The following is an 8,168-nucleotide window of genomic DNA, read 5'->3' on the forward strand; positions in this document are numbered from 1 at the left end:
TTGTAACGGATGAAAATGAGAAAACATCAACAGCCCCTCTAACATCATGGGAAAATGTTACAGTGACGGAAACATCTACATTTGTCTCACTAATGATAACTTCAGAAAATGAGAGAGCAGCTTACAACACAACAACAACTAAAAAGAAAAAGATAACTAAACCTCTTATTAGCAACTCAACAACAGCCAAACCAAGACTGGTAGTAATATCAACAGAAAATGATACTGATGAGGAGACAGCATCCACCCCTCAAGAAAGCCCGTCAACTTCAGATGAAGAGATAGGAACTACGCCACCCTTAACAACAACAACAATAACAACCACAACAACCAATGTAACTGATGAGGAGACAGCATCTACCCCTCAAGAAAGCGGGCGAGGTGAAGGTCGGGGACGTCCGCTCTGTCCGGCCAACTGTTCTGAACCGAGCTCGGACAGCATCTACCCCTCAAGAAAGCCAGGCAACAACATCATCAGAAAATGACTACACCTATGATGATGAAACAGAAACCACTCCTCCTTCGACAACAACTATAACCACAACCACAACAAATGAAACCCACGAGGAGACGACAGCATCTACCCCTCAAGAAAGCCAGGCAACAACATCATCAGAAAATGACTACACCTATGATGATGAAACAGAAACCACTCCTCCTTCGACAACAACTATAACCACAACCACAACAAATGAAACCCACGAGGAGACGACAGCATCTACCCCTCAAGAAAGCCAGGCAACAACATCATCAGAAAATGACTACACCTATGATGATGAAACAGAAACCACTCCTCCTTCGACAACAACTATAACCACAACCACAACAAATGAAACCCACGAGGAGACGACAGCATCTACCCCTCAAGAAAGCCAGGCAACAACATCATCAGAAAATGACTACACCTATGATGATGAAACAGAAACCACTCCTCCTTCGACAACAACCTATAACCACAACCACAACAAATGAAACCCACGAGGAGACGACAGCATCTACCCCTCAAGAAAGCCAGGCAACAACATCATCAGAAAATGACTACACCTATGATGATGAAACAGAAACCACTCCTCCTTCGACAACAACCTATAACCACAACCACAACAAATGAAACCCACGAGGAGACGACAGCATCTACCCCTCAAGAAAGCCAGGCAACAACATCATCAGAAAATGACTACACCTATGATGATGAAACAGAAACCACTCCTCCTTCGACAACAACTATAACCACAACCACAACAAATGAAACCCACGAGGAGACGACAGCATCTACCCCTCAAGAAAGCCAGGCAACAACATCATCAGAAAATGACTACACCTATGATGATGAAACAGAAACCACTCCTCCTTCGACAACAACTATAACCACAACCACAACAAATGAACACCCACGAGGAGACGACAGCATCTACCCCTCAAGAAAGCCAGGCAACAACATCATCAGAAAATGACTACACCTATGATGATGAAACAGAAACCACTCCTCCTTCGACAACAACCTATAACCACAACCACAACAAATGAACACCCACGAGGAGACGACAGCATCTACCCCTCAAGAAAGCCAGGCAACAACATCATCAGAAAATGACTACACCTATGATGATGAAACAGAAACCACTCCTCCTTCGACAACAACTATAACCACAACCACAACAAATGACACCCACGAGGAGACGACAGCATCTACCCCTCAAGAAAGCCAGGCAACAACATCATCAGAAAATGACTACACCTATGATGATGAAACAGAAACCACTCCTCCTTCGACAACAACCTATAACCACAACCACAACAAATGAACACCCACGAGGAGACGACAGCATCTACCCCTCAAGAAAGCCAGGCAACAACATCATCAGAAAATTACTACACCTATGATGATGAAACAGAAACCACTCCTCCTTCAACAACAACCATAACCACAACCACAACCAATGACACCCACGAGGAGACGACAGCATCTACCCCTCAAGAAAGCCAGGCAACAACATCATCAGAAAATGACTACACCTATGATGATGAAACAGAAACCACTCCTCCTTCAACAACAACCATAACCACAACAACAACAAATGAAACCCACGAGGAGACGACAGCATCTACCCCTCAAGAAAGACCGGCCATGGCCACAACACCACCACCATGGGAAAATGATACAGCGACGAAAACATATACAGTTGTCTCAACCGAAGAAATAATAATTATTAAGGCAACCACCCCACCAACAACCGAAGAAAGCCAGTCAACTTTAGAAATAACAGAAGAAACTCCCAAAGAAGAAACCACCAACTCAACTATACCAAATGACACACAAGAAACAATCAATATCAATTCGACTGTTCTTATTATTATTATTATAATTCCTATTTTTTTGATAAGTTTAGTACTTTTCATTTGGATTTATAATAACTTCTCATCTTATACATTAAATGAAGATATAGAATTAAACGACTCTAATCAGGTTAAAACGAAATATGATTTAATAAAAACTAAATTTTTCTAATCAATTTCTTGCTCAATAATTTCTGTCTTAATGCATTTATTGAATAATTAAAAGCAAAATAAATATTTGATCATTTATTATTCCATTTTTTTTTGGGGGGCACATACACACACACACACACACACACACACCCCGGTTTGGTATTCTATTTACAGTATTAACATTTAAATTTATCCAATAAGAAGGTTAATTTGTTTTTTAAAGTTTCTAGGCCTATTAGCATAATATTTTCAGGCTTTAATGCACCTGAACTTTCAATATTGAAATAAAATTGTTTTCGTTTATTACAATCTTCCAGAAAATAAGAAGAAGTGTTGTTACAGCAATCAAAATCTATATTAATTGTCGGATTCCATTTGGCGTGGTTTTTGCCAATCCCCTTGATAGCATATGCTTTTAAGCATAATTCTTGTCCATTATTAAGTTTAACCAAAGGAATTGGGATTTCTTTGTGAAAAGATGGTATTATATCAGATGTTGTTATGAGGTATTGTTTGTCATCACGACATTTAACATCCAAAATAAATTCTACTGCACATTTCGTACAAAAGTTAATACATTGACATTTCCATGGAATCTTTAATTTATTAATGAATTCATCTGAAGGTATTGGAATTAGACCTAGACGATGAATAATGAACTCATCACTTAATATAGTTGTATTTTTTTTAATTTGAACCCAATCAATGGCTATAGTAGGAGTCTCAGCTATAAAAATCCGCCGCAATCCATTTACTAGAGCTAAATTTATATTTTCTATTTTAAATTGTATCATGTCAGGTGATAAATCTAAAATTTTAATTGTTATCTGATCTGTATTGATAGCCATGTCTTGAAATAATATTGTTTTGAATAAACCGTTTACTTAATATATAGTATGTAAGGTTACAATATATATTCATTTTAGGAATAAAAAAAAAACTTAAATTATCATGGAATACCGGAAAACCATACCCAGGTCATACATACAATTATCACTCTTTACCCATCATCAGTCATCCATCCCTCACCCATCTGCCCCTGGCACTGGCACTGGTACTGGTTCAAGAGCAAGGGTCACTAATTCTCTTCAACTTTGAGGAAATAATAAGTAAAGTTTATTTATCTTTCTTTCTAATTTTTCGACATTTTAAAATTACTAAGGGACCTTGGGTATCCCCACTACCATCAACATCAACATTATTATCAGAATCTTCATCATCATCATCACCCATATTTCTATGGATATCAGTGTCATTAATTTCACAAGTCTCTCTATTGATCTTAGCATATCTGAAATTATACTTAATATTATTAGTATTCATTTTTTGGGAAGATGCATTATCATAGTCTAATGCACTGTACAAAATATATTTCTGTAAACCTACTACTGCCTGTTGATGTGTAGCAGCAGTTAGTGAATCAAACACAGTAAGTAATTTGAAGTGTAATTTAGTGGCATCTCTAGAATTGATCTCTTTGATATCATGATCACAAATTACAGTGTCCGTCAATTTTCTAACAAATTTGTAAAATAATTCACTACTATACATGTTTGCTTTTTCAATAAAATTTACCATGTATAAGCTATTATTATCTATATACTTTTTATTGTTAAATTGAATATGTTTTCTTAACTTACCAATTTCATTAATAAGATATTTATAAATTAACTTTTGATCCTTCCGGTCTTGTTTTACCATTAAAAATGTCCATAAATTTGTTAACATTCTAATATATAATATTATGTATTTATATTCTAACGAAAAACCTTCATTTTTAGGTATTTGTTCAATGTATTTAGACAAATATTGTTTTAAAGTTTTCATGTCAAAGAAACGAGTATTAAATTTCAGTTTGAATCCTGGAAAGCCCAATCCAGCGATTTGATATATTTTTCTAACTATAAAGTTATTTTTATTGGATTCCGATTGAGGGAAAATATAAGTACCATTGTTTTGAATACCCCTTGGACGAGAAGAAGAATTGAGATTTCTATGAGAGGGGGCATTTATTCCACCCTTCTGGAGTAGACCATAAGAAGATTTATTTCCATTAGATGGACCAGGATCACTGATCTCGTCTACTTCATCTTCAATATTATCTTGTATGACATTTCTATGAATTTCATCATCTTCTGTTGGACTGTTTCTATCTTCTCTTACTTTGGCTCTTTTGAATCTCCTAATTAATCCATAATTAATTCCCCCTTTTTTTACTGATCCTAATCCCTCTCCTGTAAATATATTAAGTGAAATATAGTAATGAATTAACAATCTTAGTGGTATTTCTTGTTTTACTGTTAACAGTGGGAAAAACTTTTTATTAAAATTTCCAGTTGAATATGTTTTTGAAATTCTTATTTGGAAATATTTTTCTTTTCCATTACGATTTTGGAAATTAAAAACAATTAATTGACTCCTAGTTGAACTGGACATTTATTTTATACTATTTATTTTTATATATTTTATAAAAAAAAATTATTTTTTAATAATTTTACATACACTTTCTAAATTTAATAAAGTCGAATCATCCAAATTAAAAAAAATTAAATCTTCTGTTTTTATTTGTTTTTTAAAATCATTGAAAAGGTTTTCTAATTTGTTATGTTTGTTATTATTGTTTTCTCCATTTTTTGGAGATTCTATTTCAATTTGTGGTTTAGGGGACGATTTATTATTTCCAGGTGAAGAAAACATTATATGTTTTTCAGTATATTTTCATTTCACACACACATATAAATATAGAGTATATATCCTGTTTTTTTTTTTTTAATACCTGTTTAATTTAATTTTGAGTTAATCTAGCAAGATTTCTATCATTTATTTCACAATTTTGTTCACAAATTCCCTCTATGATACTAATAGTTGGTTCATTAATTGGTAAATGGGATTGTGGAATATTTGCCAAACGATTGCTGTTTATTGGTAGCCATGATACCTGGTATACGTTTTCAAAAAAAAGATGAGCATCTGCCAATGAAATATTTTTAAGGGCCTTGGGGAAACTACGCAAAAGAACTGATAGACGATGTAGGGTAATGAACCCACTATATGGTTTCTCTACCAGATGGCACTCTTCCATTATTTGGGCTACAATTCCACGTTCTGGTGAATATAACTCAGTTGCCTCCATAATGTTAATTGGGAGTGTGAGAAAGTTAACAGTCTGGTTCATTGATACAAACCAGGGTGAATTGAGTTTATCATGACAGTTAGCATGAATAAAGAGTGCCATCATTCCTTCAGTCAGACGCTTTTTCTTTCGATCATCAGTCATGAGATGAAATTGGGGAAAAATTGAATATTGAAATGACGTAGGCACTTCAGAATCAAACCGCGCACGGAATGAAATGAAACGAAGTCGTTGCATCAAGGCTGAGTCATATTCGCTGAAAGTTGGGCAATTGTTGCCAAACAAAAAAATAGGTGTTGCTAAATTATATGTATCCCCATCCATATAGTTTTGACGAATCCACATTGGGGCATGACCGCTCAATTGCTTTAAAAACAGAGAATTAAGGGTTTTAGTCGTACTCAGTTCATCCATGTACCACATTCTAACCATTTTTCCACCTCTTCCTAAATCATGGGTCCGTTCTTGGAGACCCTTATGAGCTGTATGTACTGAGAGAATACCTGTCAAATCACCAAGAGTTAGAGTAAGAGTATTTAATAAAGCAGTTTTTCCTGAATTTGAATCTCCAATACCCAAAGTTATCTTCTTGTCATTTTGTCGATGGCATGCTTTTACTATTAGTGAAAAAAAATAAATCATAGTAGTTGCATCATAGCAAAAGATCTGTGCTAGTGTTAACAAAATATCAACTAATTGACAATTACAATTAGGTTTCACTGGTTCACCAACATCATCTTTTCGTATAAACCGTCCATTTACCTTTAGATTTTCTTTTAAAATAGCATCTAGATGGTAAATACTTTCTTTGATTGGAATTTTACGATTTTTTATTCCATGACGGCATTCTTCAATGAGTCTATTAAGAAGATCTTGATATTTATTTTCTATATTAATATTTTCTGAAACTCGGTTTAGTGATTCTAAAGAAGTAACCATTTGTTTTAGCACATAATATTTGACAAGTTGAGCTAATCTATTCATACCATCATTCCAAAATCGATCTATAAAGTTTATATGATATTGTTCACGACTAAGTAAGAGAATTTTATGTTTCTCTTCAACTGTCAACTTCTTATAATATTTCTTTTTTTCGCTTTCGTAATGTAGAATATCTTTTAATATTGGATTACATTGCTGCATAAAAAAGGTACATTTTGGTATGTGATCTAATAGTTTCAATACTTCACTCCAATCATAAATAGTTGGTCTTGTATCAGAATTTGTATTATTTGATGATTTGTACAGGGGAAGTGGTAGGATATAAAAAATTTGGTTCATCTCACTACTGCTACTGCCGCTGATGATATAACATTGAGAAGAAGCAATAAAATATCGAGGTATATCCAAGATTTTCATGTTGGCATAAAAACTCTTTATAGAATTTAGAAGACTATTCTGAATAAGACTTCGTTTCTTGTAATTATTATTATTATTATTATTATTATTATTATTATTATTATTATTTGTAGAATCAGTAGTTTTTTTTTTGACTCTACCTTTGGCTGAAGGAGAAGGAAGGTTTGAGTTTGAATTCGATGAAGAAATTGATGAGGTTATTGATGGAGAAGGTGATAACGGAGGAGGAGGTGGTAATAAGTTGCTGTTGGATTGTAGTGGTGTTGGTGGTAAGGTAAGTGAAAGAAACATTTCATTTTCCAGTAATTGTGGTGGTTGTTGTTGTTGTTGTAGTATGCTATCAATTAAAATAATTTGACGTGCAATGTAAGCTAGGTCTGGTGCTAGTAAAGAAGAATTTATGTGATTATTAGCTACAGACCACTTCTTAGTAGTATTATCCCAAACATTAATCTGGCGCGAATTCTTATCACATATAATAGGTTTATATATAGCTAAAAAATTGTTATATTCCGTTATACCAAAATTCTGTAGGAAAGAAAAAGCTATTATAATCCGAGGAATTTTAGTAGGACGTGAATTACTATTAGCTGATGGTACTACCCGATAAGTGTCACTGTCAAACTCTTCCACATTTATATTCATGACAAAATCCAATCTTTGAGAATCAATTTTTTCTACTAGATCAAAAGCTTCTTTCATTGATACCACATCACTAACAATTAGAAGATTTAGAAGACACAAAATTATCCAATCTTCTAATTCTTCTTTTACTTGCTGGTGTTCCTGATATCGGTTAAGAAGATAGATGATTTCATAAAGTGGTCCAGTATCTAAGTGATTAAAATTTAAATCTCTAATTATTTTGGCTATAAAATAATTGTAGTCAGGAAATGTCATTCCCAGGGACTTTTGACGGATCTTTTTAACATATAACAATGCTAAAAGATACAAGACAGTGTGAAGATGTTGTTTACTCTGCAAACATAAACGGGTTATATGTTCAATGGTAAATGGCTGAATTCGTTTCAAGAAAGAATTGGTATCTCGACTGATATTGCTACTGGCAACTGTTCCGCGAATAGATGTTTGCCTTAAAGGTTGAACTGTAAACACTTTTTCAATACGATTTGCTGTCATTTGTATTTTATCGTAGTCAAAGTTTGCCTCAGCGTCATTGTCATTT

Source organism: Procambarus clarkii, chromosome 71 (genome assembly GCF_040958095.1).
Source record: "Procambarus clarkii isolate CNS0578487 chromosome 71, FALCON_Pclarkii_2.0, whole genome shotgun sequence".
NCBI classification, from domain to species: Eukaryota; Metazoa; Arthropoda; class Malacostraca; order Decapoda; family Cambaridae; genus Procambarus; species Procambarus clarkii.